The 13,163-nt window shown below is 49.3% G+C and overlaps 1 protein-coding gene across 3 annotated transcripts in view; it reads left to right on the top strand.

The window, feature by feature from the left end:
- The window catches only part of ENTREP2 (endosomal transmembrane epsin interactor 2), a 193,379-nt gene that overhangs the window by 66,681 nt on the left and 113,535 nt on the right, over positions 1 to 13,163 (top strand). The window contains exon 1 of one of the 3 annotated variants that reach the window (XM_083412778.1): positions 6,900 to 6,942. The exons of the other annotated variants lie outside the window; for them this stretch is intronic. The gene's annotated coding sequence lies outside the window, so the exon portion shown is untranslated. Of the gene's footprint in view, positions 1 to 6,899; positions 6,943 to 13,163 lie in introns of those variants that run through there. 3 annotated transcript variants of the gene reach the window in all.

The raw sequence follows: 13,163 nt of genomic DNA on the forward strand, positions 1-13,163 counted from the left end.
TTAGATTTCGTTGCTGAGAGCTGCAAGATCCACCGTTTGAGAAACTGATTCGCTGGTAATTGAAAGACCCATTGTCTCATTTCAATTATCTAATGCAATTTCCAGCACCTCATTCCTATAATTATGGCAAACGGCCAGCAGCAAAGCCTGATTAGAGGCTCCTTAAAAGTATCTGGAGACAGAATTTCCCTGGAATAATTCAATGTGTGAAGCTGATGATGGGGTTTTGAAGATGGCATAGAAAGTGATTGAGGATGGCAGCAAACAGAATTTATTGCAATCATGTTTTCCATTGTCATTGCAGCACTTTGAGCATCCTCTTCTTGGTAACCTATGTGAAATGTCAAACTGAAAGTAAAGGACTCAATAGATGTCAAGTGTGCTGCTAACAGTTTGTATTTGCTGTGATGTCTGGCGAGGACAAATGGGACACGTACTTTCTAGGCATGGGGCATGTGGAAGTGTGGACTAGCCCAATATCCCACCTCCTGGCAACAGCCAAGATAGCAAGGAGTCCTAGAAACCCCCCACCCAGGTTGCTGCTGACAGTCCCTCTCCTGCAGAGGCTTGCAAGGCTTCCAACTCTCCCTTGGTTTATGCTCTTTTACCACTAATGTTCGTATCCCAGGCAGAATACCCAACTGATTTATAAGGGGCCAAAAAATAACAGTGTATGTGTGCTTGGCTTTTTGAGCTAAAATTGGATTTACTTGCAAATAGGCTTCTTGACTGCAGTAGGTTTTAAGGCTGATTACATTTGCTGCAAGAGATGGTGGTGCTTTACCCTTTGGAATCCTAATGCTAGCATAAACAGATGACTGTATTCTCTGACCTGTTGTGATGGCAATTGAAACAGAAACCCTAGATTAGTAAAGCAGATGAAAGCCCAGAAGGTGCCAGTGACCAGGATCCAGAGTTCCCCAACATACACATCCCGGCAGGCTGTTTGGACAGGCAGGCAGGGCCACCCAAATGAGGGGAGAGGGGTCTGGTGCTCAGCTCCTGCTTGCAGGCTTCCCACAGGCATCTGGTTAGCCCCTGTGAAGACAGGATGCTGGGCTAGAGGGGCCATGGGCCTGATCCAGCAGGCTTTTGTGATGTTCTTACAAGCGGTGAGGTGGAAGGCAGGGTGGTGGGTGCAAGCACCAGATTGAGGAGGTCAGTGCTGACCTCACTGCCACCTCACACTTTCTGCTGCTGGCAAGCAGGTAGTTACCTCCAACCCAGGGAAAATGAGGGAAAATGAACATGCCGGGCAAGGAAAATCTTTTGAAGAAAAGGAAAAATAGCTGTCCTCTACAGTGAGCCAAAATGAAGTGGAAATATAAACCTGGACTTTTCATTAAGGTACCATAAGCCGTAACCTTTGTTGTTGTTGTTGTTTAAAAGTGGTTTTCTTTAGGGAGCCTGTACTGGCAAGTGAAGCCAATGACAAGAACCAGGCAAAGGCACACCTTCAAAGGTTCTAAACGTATGAACGTGCCGTGCTGAGGAATGGTTACCTGATCAGAAACCCTGAATTGTCCACCCCAAGCCCTGCCTTATTTCTATCCCCCAAACATCAAGCGAAGGGGGGGGGGGTGGCTTAGAGAAACCAAGAGGGGTGAGGTTTAAGCGCACAGTCTTTCCCAAGCCCCGGCAGCCTTTAAAATTTACGGGGGGGCTCCCGATTTAAGTGGTACCAATGGAAGGGATGGCAGGGTAAATTAAACCCACGCTAGAGGAGTAATAAATCAATAAACGGCAGGCACAAACACACGCTGCAAGCACACACACACACACACAACTTAAAATTAGAGAGGAACAGGAAAAGGAACCCTGAGGATCATCTAGTCCAACCCAGGCAATGCAGAAATATTCAGCTGTCCCATACAGGGATCAAACTTGCAACCTTGGCATTATCAGCACCATCCAGTCACCCAGACCAGCCACGCAATTGGACAGGCAAGGGCAATAGAGGGGAAATGTACAAGCACCCTGGCCAAAAATTAAAATAAAACGCACAGCTACCAAGCAGAGGCAGGGAAGACAAGCAAGGAGACAAGGGAGAAAGAAAGATGGAGCCACACTCACACTCAGACCTCACCGGGGGCATGTGCTGGGCAAGGGAACAAGCTGCAGCTTAAGAAAGGTAATTCGCACTTAGACCGCACAAACAAATCAAGCACCAGGAGAGGGGGGAAATGGAAGGTTAAATGTAGGTTTTTACATGGAAAAAAGAGGAAACAGCAAGGCAAACCTGGATTTTAAAAGCAGTAAAGCAATGAGCGCACGCAAGCCTCCTAAAGTTAAAAGGCAAGCCAGGAACCAGGCCGCCTCCACACACACAGACCCCCCAACTCCAAACCTCGTGGCTCTTCCCTGTAATGACTGTGATGACTCCTAGCTGATGACTCTTGGCGAGACGAGGAGGAAAGAGGCCGGGAGGAGGGCTGGCGCTCTGATTTAAAGCTCGCTGGACACGCCCCCCAGCGGCACCCGATTGGGTGCCGGCTGGTGGGCGGGGGCGCCAGCCAGGTGAGCTAGGTAAGCAGGGGGCGGTTGCCCCCTGCTAGGGGCGGAGCTCGGGCTCCCGCCCACAACCACTCCCCTCTCTTTCAGGGAGGAGAGTCTTTACCTCCAACCCACTCACTGGCTGCTGCCACATGGTGCCAGGTGCCCCTCTGTGGGGAGGGAGTTCCACAGCTTAGAGGCTGCCACAGAGAAGGCCCTCTCCTAGGCTGGTGCTCCTCTGAGCCTGTGAGGAATTCTGCTGATCTTTGCAGCCAAGAGGGTCTGTGGGGAAGGAGGCAGTCGTTTACCATTTTGCCTCTGTGGGACTGTGACCTTCATGTTTCCGGGAAGAGGAATGAGCCTAAATTTGGCTTTGGAACGGGTAGGGCCAAGTTGCCTTGCCAAGCCACTTCTTTCCCTGTGTTCTTCATTGCACTACAGTGCTTGCAAAGCTCCATCAGTAAAGGCTTGACTCAAAGCACACACAGCTTCCTTCAAATTCTCCAGGCTTATTGACTTGGAGGGGAAAGGCAAAGGTAATGATGGAGTTAAAATGAAATCCTCCAACTGCAGACTGTTAATAAACTCTGGCAGCTGTGTGAACGTGCAGGTAATTCAACTGTCCTGTTCCTGAGGAGCACCCAGGGATTTCGTGTCTATGTATCTGTTTCCATGGCAATTAGGATGAGATTAGCTTTCAGGTCTGCAGTAGGTAAATGAAAGAAAGCCGAGTCCGGATGATGCTGTGTTTGTTTGGCTGGGACGTATTGAGCCTGATGCCTTTAAAAAACGTTCAAAATTTCTGGTGAGTTGTATCCTGCTGCTCCAGTTTTTGGAACTGTAGTTATCTTTCAGCCTTTCCTCTGGCTGAAAGTCTTTATTATGAGCTGTTAGCCATAGAAATATGTCTCTGTGTTTTGTTTTTGCATGCCTAGATTTTCAAATAACAAATATATTTGGGTAGCACCTTCTATCTCTTGCCAGCTTGTGCGCATAGCATTTTTTTCTTATAAAGAACAAAAAAGTTAATGTTATTCTAGCCTGCATCAACAAAAACACAGTCTAGTGTCCACATCAAGGGAAGTAATAGCCCCACTCCATTCTGCCTTGGTCAGACCACACCTGGAGTCCTGTGCCCAGTTCTGGGCTCCACAGTGTTAAGAAGGGTGTTGACTAGCTGGAGCATGTCCAGAGGAGGGCAACCAAGAGGGTTTGGAAACTAAGCCATATAAGGAACAGTTGAGGGAATTGGTTATGTTTAACCTGGGAAAGAGGAGACTGAGATGAGATATGATAGCCACCTTCTAATATCTCAAGGGCTGTCACGTGAAGGATAGAGCAAGCTTGTTTTCTTCTATTTCAGAGGCTAGGAGCCAAACCAATGGGTTCAAGTTACAAGAGAGGTGATTCTGACTAAACATCAGGAAGACCTTTCTGACAGTAAGAGGTGTTTGGCAATGGAACAGACTCCCTGGAAAGGTGGTGGATTCTCCTTTCTTAGAGGTTTTTAAGCAGAGGTCGAATAATAATAATTATTATTATTATTATTATTTATTATTTGTACCCCGCCCATCTGGCTGGGTTTCCCCAGCCACTCTGGGCGCCTTCCAACAAAGATTAAAAATACTTTAAAATGTCACACATTAAAAACTGCCTTCAGATATCTTCTAAAAGTCTGGTAGTTTATCTCTTTGACATTTGATGGTAGGGCGTTCCACAGGGCGGGTGCCACTACCGAAAAGGCCCTCTGCCTGGTTCCCTGTAGCTTTGCTTCTCGCAGTGAGGGAATCGCCAGAGGGCCCTCAGAGCTGGACCTCAGAGTTCGACGATGGGGCTGGAGACACTCCTTCAGGTCTACTGAGCCAAGGCCATTTAGGGCTTTAAAGGTCAACACCAGCACTTTGAATTGTGCTCAGAAACATACTGGGAGCCAATGTAGGTCATTCAAGACCGGTGTTATGTGGTCTTGGTGGCCGCTCCCAGTCACCAGTCTAGCTGCCACATTCTGGATTAGTTGTAGTTTCTGGGTTACCTTCAAAGGTAGCCCCACGTAGAGTGTGTTGCCGTAGTCCAAGCAGGAGATAACTAGAGCATGCACCACTCTGCCAAGACAGCCTGCAGGCAGGTAGGGTCGCAGCCTCTGTACCAGATGGAGATGGTAGACAGCTGCCCTGGACACAGAATTGACCTGCGCCTCTATGGACATCTGTGAATCCAAAACGACTCCCAGGCTGCGCACCTGGTCCTTCAGGGGCACAGTTACTCCATTCAGGACTAGGGAGTCCTCCACCCCAGCCCACCCCCTGTCCCCCAAGAACAGTACTTCTGTCTTGTCAGGATTCAACCTCAATCCATTAGCCGCCATCCATCCTCCAACCGCCTCCAGGCACTCACTGGTTCTGATTTGAAAGAGAGGTAGAGCTAGGTATCATCTGCATATTGATGAACACCCAGTCCAAACCCCCCGATGATCTCCCCAGCGGCTTCATGTAGAAGTTAAAAAGCATGGGGGGAGGACAGAACCCTGAGGCACCCCACAAGTGAGAGCCCAGGGGTCTGAACACTCATCCCTCACCACCACTTTCTGGACACGGCCCAGGAGGAAGGAGCTGAACCACCGTATAACAGTGCCCCCAGCTCCCAGCTGCTCTAGACTGTCCAGAAGGATGTTATGGTCGATTGTATCAAAGGCGCCTGAGAGATCCAGCAGAACTAGGAAACAGCTTTCATCTTTGTCTCTAGCCCGCCGGAGATCATCAACCAGCGCGACCAAGGCAGTTTCAGTCCCATGATGAGGCCTGAATCCCGACTGGAAGGGATCCAAATGGTCCGCTTCTTCCAGGCGTGCCTGGAGTTGTTCAGCAACCACTAGCTCAATCACCTTGCCCAAGAATGGAAGATTTGAGACTGGGCGATAGTTGGCCATACTGGCCGGGTCTAAAGATATTTTTTTTAAGAAGCGGTTTAATGACTGCCTCTTTCAGCGGGTCTGGGAAGGCTCCCTCACAGAGGGAAGCATTCACGACCCCGTAGAGCCCATTGCCCAGCCCTTCCCGGCTTACTTTTATTAGCCAGGATGGGCAAGGATCAAGGAGACAAGTGGTTGGTTTCACGAGTCCAAGCAGCCTGTCCACATCTTCGGGGGGTAACGGATTGAAATTGATTCCATGCAACTTCACCAGACAGGGCTCTAGCACTCTCCCGCCCCAGCCCTGCTCCCTCGGTGGTGTCTAGCTCCTTCTGAATCTGAGCAACTTTATCTGCAAAAAAGCTTTGCAAATCATTGCAGGAGATCTTGGGGTCTTTACAAGGCCCCGATGGTAAAGGTGGTTCCATTAAATTGTGAACCACCTGAAAGAGTCTCCTGCTACTGTTTTCTGCAGATGCAATAGAGGCAGTGAAGAAAATCTTCTTCGCCGTCGCTATTGCCACTTGGTAGGCTCGACATTGAGCTCTAACCCATGTCCTGTCCAATTCAGAATGAGTTTTCTGCCACTGGCACTCTAGCTGTCTCAGCGATTGTTTCCTTGCCCTCAGCTCTGAAGAAAACCACGGGGCTGTCCGGGCTCCATGCTTCGGGGCCAGACAGTCGATAGCCCTGGTTAACTCCGCAATCCAGCAGGCCACCAGGGAATCAGCTGAAAGGCCATCAACATGGGATAAAGCATCCCTACCACGCTCTGGAAACCATTTGGATCCATTAAGTGGCGGGGGCGGAGCATCCGAATTGTGATTCCCTCATTGCAGAGGGTTGGACCAGATGCCCCTTGGGGTCCTTCCAACTCTACAATTATATAACTCTATGGGCTTTTAAAAAAGGAGTGTGGCTCCTTGACCTGCATGGCTAACATTGCAGTAGGTCATATGATGTATGAAAATATAACCACAGCAAATGCACTTCAAATACATTGCTTTTCCGCTTCAGATGGTGGTTGCTGAGGGCAGGCCCAACATTTATTACATTATGCCATGAATATCATTTCAAACCATCCACATGGAGGCAAATAATGTTTTCTATGTTACTTGTAAAAAAAGTGCCGTAAGTTTCCCTGGCTTGGTTGGTCACCTTGCAAGATTTGTGTTAAAAAACCTTAGTGTTTTTTGTGTTGGCAGAAGCAGCATTTCCTGGGCTTTTTGATCTCTCTCTTCCACCTGTGTTCTTAAACAGTATTTCACCCCAAGATAAGAGCCCTTAAAGCCGCAGCCTCTTGATTTGTTTTTAAGTACTGCACCTCCGGAGCCTCATCTCATCTAAAGAGATTGTTCTCTCTTGCTTTTTGCCTTTTGTCCTCTAAAGATTTTTAGATTAAAGCTTGACTGTTTGGTGCTCTGAAAGGCCACTTCACATTATCCCTGTAAGTTTCACCTCGATAAACAGGAGTTTGTCCTCTCCAAAGCGGAACATTATCTTGGAGCTCAAGGTCAGAGCAGAAGATTTAAAGATTGCTGGTAGGTTTAGTTTCCTTTTTGTTATGAGTGAGCTACATTTGCAGTGCAAGCAAAGATGAAATGTCCAGCTTCATGAGAGTGAGTGGAGCAATATCACTGCTCATCTACTGTAGATCAGAGCTTTTCAGCATGGAATCTGCAGGTGGTGTTGGGCTACAGCTCCTGTTATCCAGAGCTAGCTCAGCTAACAGTCAGGACTGATGAGAGTTGTAGTCCAACGACATATTGGGGGACCCAAGACTGAAGAGAATTGGTCCCAATTACAGTGCACTGGGGAGTTCATGGGGGTGATAGTAAAGTCTCTGATTGGCTGAGCTTCTTTGATGTCACAAGAGGTCAGGCAGGCAGGGAGGGTCTTCAGCTACTGCTCAGATCCTGCAGAAGAGCAGGGCAGTCACATGGATCTAGGCAGGAGGGCAGAGGAGGCACAAAAAGGGACAAGGGTCAAAGCCTATGATGGCAGGATGCAGGCAGCCCATGAAAAGGAAGTTGAAAGGTGTTATAGTGAAATAAAGACGAGGAGCTCAAAGTGTCTGTTTCCCCAGATCAGGAAGACTTTTTCTCTGGCTTCAGCAGTGAAACAGCCAAGACTGACAGCTTATATAGCAGGAACAGGGAATTGCCTGGTAGGCCAGTGCTATTTTTGTAGAAAAAGAGGTGCCGGAACTCACCATTAGCCCCTCTCTTGCTCTCTTATCATGGCAGCAGTGCCCACCTGAGAGGTGACGGGACCGAGTTCCTGTGAGTTCTGGATGGAAAAAAGCACAGCCCCTACCGATACCCCAAATTTTACTGGTTGGTAGGACCACCCACCTGTCAATCACCTGCCATTACAGTGATGACAAGTGATGCTCCATGGGACTTCAAAGCACCCAATCAGCCAATGGGTGGTGACTTCAGGCTGGCTTTCTGCAGGGATGGAGTGCAGTCAGGTTCTCCACAGGAAGCCTGGTGGTCATCCAGCCCCACACTGTTGAGGTTCCTTTAATTGCTGTTGAGAAAAATCGGGTGGGTGGGTGCTTCCCTTATTTTGCACCTGCAGATCTTGTGATTAGGAGGTCACTGTGAGCTGTCAGCCGGCCAAGGGTGTGGTCATTCTTGGGTATATTAAGAGGGGGCTGTACATTGCCTTCTTGCTTTGCTGAGAGGAACTCTGCCAGATTGATACTGAACTCTGTGCTGTATGTATGCTGTGAGCTGTGCTTGCTTTGCATTTGAAGCCTGCATCTTCTGCTAGGGATCTAGGGGAAGCCTGTACAAGGTGTATATAATGAAACTGCCTTAATTCTTTGGACCTGTCAGTAAAGGACTCAACTGACTGAAGAGTTGGAGTCTGGCTGAATTTCTTCCAGCACAAGCTGCACTGCCACGAGCCTACATGCTTAGGGAGCTGCACATATTTGGCACATGCCATATGCCAAACACACATGATGCCACATGTGGAGAGGGTGTGGTTTGGAGAAAAAAGCCTTATGGATCCGATTAGGCCTACAGGCCAGAGGTTCCTGGTCCCTCCTTTATAGGAAGTGGCGGCTCCACCCCTTCCTAGCTCTCAGCTGGCCCTGATCTGGACTGCTTGTTGCATTCAGTTCTCTTTCTCCTGAGGAGTCTCATATACAGCACTTTGCCAGTGTCTCTGTTATTTCCCTCGGGAGACCCCAGCTCCCGTACCTGGACAGGGCTGAACCCTGACAGAGAGGAAGGAGTTTGAGAGTAGGAGGAAAACTAGGGGGAAAGCGCTGGAGAGCTGAGGAAGACTGAAGTCCGCTTGCTATCCACCCTTGCCAAACTACAGACCTTGGGTTTGAAAAGGAATAAGAATCTCAGAAGAGCCTCTTGGATCAGGCCAGGGGCCCATCTAGTCCAGCATCTTGTTCTCAAAGTGGCCAGCCAGATGCCCCAGGGAAACTGAGCAGGAACTGAGCACAAAACAGTCTCCCCTCCTGCAGTTTCCAGCAACAGAAGCGTTTTCTGCCTTTGGCCATGGGCCAGAGCATAGCCATTATGGCTGGTAGCTTTTAATAGCCATGAATTTGTCCAACCCTCTTTTAAAGCCATCCACGTTGGAGGCCACCATTGCCTCCTGCAGGGGCGAGTTCCATAGTTTATGCTGATGAAATCCTTCCTTTTATCTGTCCTGAATCTTTCAGCATTCAGCTTCATTGGATGTGCATAGGTTTCAGTGTTAAGAGAATCTGTGGACATCCAACGAAGCCAAATGATGGAAGATTCAGGACAGATAAAAAGAAGCACTTATTCAAGCAGCACATAGGATATTAGGCATGTGATGATGTATGAATTGCTTTGCCCAGCAATGGCCTTAGAGGCATATATTATTTCAGCTTGTTAGAAAGATGTGTCTGAATCCAAATGTTCTTTTAAAAAAAAGAATTCAGAGAACAATAGTTGAAGAAGCAGTGACTCTGAAAGTTGTGGTTGCACGACGAGACTTTGTGTGTCTGGCAAGAATAACGACTTCTAATCACATGCCACTGATTGTAGCAGGGAAGCTGTTAGAACACGGATTGTGATGAGATGTTTCTTCCCACTTCAAGGGTATATTTTTTCAGTTTGGAGTATAAAGGCAGAAACCATTCTTGCAGTTTGAGACCTTGGGGTGTCTGATGAAAAACACATGACTGCTGAAGAGTTTTGAATGAGATTTGGGAGGCAGGAGCTCCGATTGCTCACTGTCTGCTTACCATCTGTGAAATGGGAATAACATTGACAGGTTATTTTTCTGTGTAAAGGTAAAGGGACCCCTGACCATTAGGTCCAGTCGTGACCGACTCTGGGGTTGCGGCACTCATCTCGCTTTATTGGCCGAGGGAGCCGGCGTACAGCTTCCAGGTCATGTGACCAGCATGACAAAGCTGCTTCTGGCGAACCAGAGCAGCGCATGGAAACGCCGTTTACCTTCCCGCTGGAGTGCTACCTATTTATCTACTTGCACTTTGACGTGCTTTCGAACTGCTAGGTTGGCAGGAGCACGGACCAAGCAACGGGAGCTCACCCCGTCGCGGGGATTCGAACCGTTGACCTTCTGATCAGCAAGTCCTAGGCTCTGTGTTTTAACCCACAGCACCACCCTCGTCCCATATTTTTCTGTGTAGACTCCCCCAGTTTCTAATTATTTTCAGGGCACATCTGGATGGTTCTAATTTTTGAGATAACATGCACCTTCTGAGCCTTTCAGCAAAATTGCGTGAGGTACTAGTCCACATGGTGGAGACGAGGCAGTACAGTGGTACCTCGGGTTACATATGCTTCAGGTTACATACGCTTCAGGTTACAGACTCCGCTAACCCAGAAATAGTACCTCGGGTTAAGAACTTTGCTTCAGGATGAGAACAGAAATTGTGCAGCTGTGGCGTGGCGGCCCCATTAGCTAAAGTGGTGCTTCAGGTTAAGAACAGTTTCAGGTTAAGAACAGACCTCCGGAACGAATTAAGTTCTTAACCCGAGGTGTGATGGGATGAAGAGCTGCTTGTGCGTAAACTGCAAGTCCCTCAGAGTTTGATCAAGTTCTCAAACCTCTGCCTGTGACGGAGCCCCTCCAGCATGGCTGCGTCAATCGCTAGCAGAATCCGAAAGTGGTTGCTTTCGGAATCGTTTCCAACATAAAAGCTCCTTAACGGAAACACGTCTTCTGGACTCTCGGCGTGACAGTTTCCGGCGAGGAATAGGTGTCCCTATAGGAGGTCCTGAGACCTCCCCGCTGTTTTCGCTGGAAGCGTCTCTGAGCCATTCCTCCGACTCCTCTTCCCTTGAAGTTCCTGCTCTCCCCCTACTGGTTCCCTCTTCCGCTGCTGCGTCTCTCTCAGCCTCAGTGAGCCTTTGCACCTCCTGTCCTTCCGATGGCAGTTCCCTGACATCCACCTCCCCTCCAGGGCCCCCTTCACCCCCTCCCGTCTCCTTCCCTACGGGTTGTGAGGAGGTAAAACCCCCGAAAGAACCTTCCTCATCGTCCGAGGTTTCGAACACCTTCCTCCACTGGTTGCTGTTCCTGGTCTCTCGATACTCCTCGCCATCGGAGTCCATTCCCTCTTCCAACTCCGACTCCGCGAATCCTTCCAGTTCCTCTTCCTCGTCGGTGGTGCCGAAATACTCCCTCCTAAACCTTGCTACCGGCTGTGGTTTCCTCGGGAATCTTTGGTGGAACGTTTCTGTTAAAACCTCGTCATTGACCTCCCCTGCAGTCACCCAGGTGTTTTCTGACTCCGGTTCCCCTTCCCACGCCACCAAATACTCCACCTGATTTCCCTTCCACCTGGAATCGAGGATTTCCGCTACATGGTTGCTTCTTTCCCTTTCTTCCAAGGGTGGTCCCCTGGTGTGCTCCCCTTGACGTCCCCCCCTGTACGGTGACAGTAACGACCTGTGGAACACTGGGTGCAATTTCATGTGGCTTGGTAACCGGAGTTTGAAAGCCACTGGGTTGACCTGCTGAATGACCTCAAAGGGTCCCAATCTCTTGGGTCTTAATTTTTTACAACCCCCTTTGAACGGCAACCCTTGGGTTGACAGCCACACCTGATCCCCCACCCTTATGGTTTCACCTTCCCTTCTGTTCTTGTCTGCCTGCTTCTTATATTGAGCCTTGGCTCTTTCTAAGTTGAGCTGGAGCTGACGATGGATTGCTTCCATCTCCTCTACAAAATGTTCGGCCGCTGGGACGCTCCATCTCTCGCCTCCCTCCCCTGGAAAAGCCCTGGGGTGACACCCGTAATTAGCCAAAAAGGGGCTCATCCCTGTGGACACATTCTCCGCATTGTTGTAGGCAAATTCTGCCAGCGCCAACTTTTCGACCCAATCGTTCTCTCTGTCATTGACATAACACCTCAGATATTGTTGGAGGATGCCATTTGCTCTTTCCACCTGCCCGTTGGTTTCAGGGTGTCGGGCAGTCGAAAAATTGACTTCCACGTGCAGTAAGCTCATGAGCTTCCTCCAGAACCTGGAAGTAAATTGTTTGCCGCGGTCTGAGATCACCCTCAAGGGGGCGCCGTGCAGCCTAAAGATGTGTTCCACAAACAACTTAGCTGTCTCTTCCGCTGTGACTGCATGTGAGCATGCTACAAAGTGGCACATCTTGGTTAACAGGTCTACTACTACCATGATGGCTGTTTTCTCCTTGGATTTTGGCAGATCCGTCATAAAATCTATTGATACCGCTTCCCAAGGCCTTTCTGGTGTGGGTAATGGTTCTAATAACCCTGCCGGCGCCCTTCTTTCCCCCTTGGCTCTCTGACATTGGTCACACCGTCTTACATACTCCTTTACATCTTCCCTCACCTTGGGCCACCAAAATTCCCTGGTAACCATCCACATGGTCTTGTGTTGTCCAAAATGTCCCGCTGTGGGGCTATCGTGCAACTGCTTGAGTACTCTTCCCCTCAATTCCCCTCCTGGTATATACAGTGCCCCTTTGTAATACAGTGCCCCATTTCTTTCCTCAAAACCTTCGGGACTCTCCCCCTCTCCCCTTAGACCTCTGAGCTTATCCTGGGCATACTCATCATTTTCCGTTTCCTCTACCAGTTCTCGTCGCCCCACCAGCGCCGCCCCACACACCCAGCGGTCCTCAGGGATGACATGTCTTTCTTCGATTGCCCCCTCCCCCTCCAAATACTCTGGTTTGCGTGAGAGAGCGTCCGCCCTGACGTTTTCTGGGCCTGGCACATAACAAATTTCAAAGTGGAATTTGGAGAATTCCTGTGCCCATCTCACTTGTCGTTGGTTGAGTACTCGAGCCGTTCTCCAATACTCCAAATTCTTGTGGTCGGTGCACACTTGCACCTTGTGTTGTGCCACAATTAACAAATGTCTCCACCTCCGGAACGCTTCGTGAATGGCGAGTAGCTCCCTGTCATACACCGTGTAGTTCCGCTCGGACTTATTCAGCTTCCTCGAGAAGAAGGCGCACGGTCTCCACTCCGACGTATTCCTTCCCGGTTGGAGAAGCACAGCCCCTACCGCCCGGTCAGACGCGTCTGTCTCCACTCTCATGGGTTTCCGTAAGTCCACATGCAGAAGTTGTTCTTCTGAGGCGAAAGCCCTTTTCAATTCTTCAAATGCTCGCTCCGCCTCCGCCGTCCAAACAAATTTCTTCTTGCTACTGAGGCAGTCGGTGATGGGCGCCGTCAAGTGTGCAAAGTTCTTGATGAACTTCCGATAAAAGTTCCCAAACCCCAGGAATCTTTGCACATCCTTCCTGGTCT

The sequence above is a fragment of the Podarcis tiliguerta genome (genome assembly GCF_965153285.1).
Source record: "Podarcis tiliguerta genome assembly, chromosome: 14".
Classification (NCBI taxonomy): domain Eukaryota; kingdom Metazoa; phylum Chordata; class Lepidosauria; order Squamata; family Lacertidae; genus Podarcis; species Podarcis tiliguerta.